This window comes from Rattus norvegicus, unplaced genomic scaffold, assembly GCF_021556685.1.
Source record: "Rattus norvegicus strain SHRSP/BbbUtx unplaced genomic scaffold, alternate assembly SHRSP_T2T unassigned-0000137, whole genome shotgun sequence".
NCBI classification, from domain to species: Eukaryota; Metazoa; Chordata; class Mammalia; order Rodentia; family Muridae; genus Rattus; species Rattus norvegicus.
In genome coordinates, this window is record NW_028238858.1 from 37,501 (window position 1) to 40,000 (window position 2,500).

The window sequence follows — 2,500 nt, forward strand, 5'->3', positions numbered from 1 at the left end:
CAGTAAGATGGCTCGATTTCATTTGCAATTACTTTCTTATTCTAGACGAAGGTTGATGAATAAATCTTCTTGTCGCTCCATGAAGGAGGGAATAAAATAATATTTGGCTAGGTCTATATTCCTTCATTTTTATTTCTCTTTGTTTCTTGTCCTTTCTTTAAAAGAAAGAGGTCAACCAATCGGTGTGTACCACCACCACCACCACCACCACCACCACCACCGAGTTGTAGGGATCCATTATGGGCCCCTGTCTGTCTGCCTGTCTGATTCATTCGTGTTTATTTAAACGTCCTCCAATGATGGTTGTGCAGTGAAAGAAATGCGTGCCCGAGCTCGAGCTCGTGCGCAAACACACACACACACACACACACACACACACACACACACACACACACACCACACGGGGGGGGCAATGGGGGGTGAGGAGGAGGAGGAGGAGGAGGAGGATGAGGAGGAGGAAAGCTTGGGTTGGGTGGTTTGAGGATTTGAAGGTTTAGCCCTGCAATGTTCCTTACAACTTAAAAACTTTGTGACACACAAAGCGATATTCATTTTCTCCTTCTACTTTTCACTCTGTAGACCAAGATGGCAGACTATATCAGCCTTTGTGGAATGTGACCTTGTATTGCTTTGCCCTACTCTGCTCTGCTCTGCTCTGCTCTGCTCTGCTCAACTTAACAGACGTGTTTTTGCTTTTGTTTATGATTTTTGCTTGCTTGCTTGCTCGCTCGCTCCCATGACTTGACTGTGGTTTCCCTTTCTATTACAGCACGGTGACCAGACTGCCTTGGGGTAATCAGAAAGGAGGCCAGAAGCAGTCTTTTTTCTGACGCACTGAGACTACATACCAGCCGATTTGGAGGAAAAGATCTCCCTCCCTCCCTCCCTCCCTCCCTCCCTCCCTCCCTCCCTCCCTCCCTCCCTCCTTGACCCATTTTCCCTCTTTCCCGATACACTCAATAAATTTAAAGTAAATCAATGAATCAAGTCTCTAGTAATTTATTTGTTGGGATTTATTTGTTGGAAATTATCCCTCCACACCTTCGCCCCTCCCCCCACCACTCGAGGATGTCTCCCTGGGGGGGGGGGCGGGGGGGTTGGGTGGACTCGTGTAGGCATACCTCTCCTCCCTTGGCTTTCCGGTCCACTTCGCTCCAGCATACCTAACTCTTTGGAAATGGTAATAGAGTTCATGACACACCCTCACAGAGAGAGGAAGAGTCCGATCGTTCACTGATTCGCTCTCACCCAGCCTCGCCCTGACAGCTCAGGCATGTCTAAATCCGAATGTGGGCAATATTTACATGACTTGACTTGGTGCTTCTAACTTTTTCTCTCTCTTTTTTTTTTTTTCTTCTTTAGTATTTTTTTCTTTACCCTACAAACAGCACACTGCAGCTGTCTTCGGACACACAGCAGATCGATCCCATAACAGAGGGTTGTGAGCCACCATGGGAATAGAACTCAGGACCTCTGGAAGAACACAGTCAGAACTCTTAACTGCTGACTCCATTATTTCCGATTAATGTTTAATGTTTATTTTATTTTATTTTATTTTATTTTATTTTATTTTCGGAGCTGGGGACCGAACCCAGGGCCTTGTGCTTCCTAGGCAAGCGCTCTACCACTGAGCTAAATCCCCAACCCCAATGTTTAATGTTTAAATAAATAAACCTTGTAAAGAAATTAAGCATCTTAAAACCATAGGCATGTGCATCCCCTCCTCATTCGTTCATTCCCTCGCTCATTCATTCATTCAGACAGACAGACAGACAGACAGACAGACAGACAGACAGACAGCAACCAAAGTCTAGCCTTTAACAAAGCAAGAAAGCATACCCTGCGGGACGCACAGATGAATTCCTGAGGCTTACCCTGCAGAGCTTACATGAGGCTTAGTAAAGGACTGACCTGACAACAGCTACCTACATACGTTGAAAAGTCTACCTGGTATTGACGGATGATGACAAACTGTATGTGTGATACAAAACTGTATGTGTGGTTCCCCTTATAACTCATCTCGAAGAGCCCAGCTGTTGGGGCTCGTTCTTTTGGGGGGAAATGGAGGCTTTTCATCTTTCCCAAAGCTCCTCCTAGATCCTTTCTGTCCATCTGTCCATCCGTCTGTCCGTCCGTCTGTCCGTCCGTCCGTCCATCAAATTCTACCCTAGGCCTGCCCTTAGGTTGGTGGTCGTCCATTGAGTGCTAGTGACTTCTGACTTGTCTCTGTCTTCCCCTCTGAGAACTGTATTTAGATCTGATGCAGGCACGCAGGCAGGCAGGCAGGCAGGCAGGCAGGCAGGCAGGCAGGCAGGCAGGCAGGCCCTCCCTCGTTTTGAAACAGACAGACAGACAGACAGACAGACCAAAGGGTCAATGACTGACTGCACTTAAAGGGGCTGTTGACTCCTCTTTGGAGTTACCGCTGTTTAAAACTTGCTTGATAAAATAAAGTCATCGAATCCAAACTACGCAAAGGGGACACTATAACAAATTACGA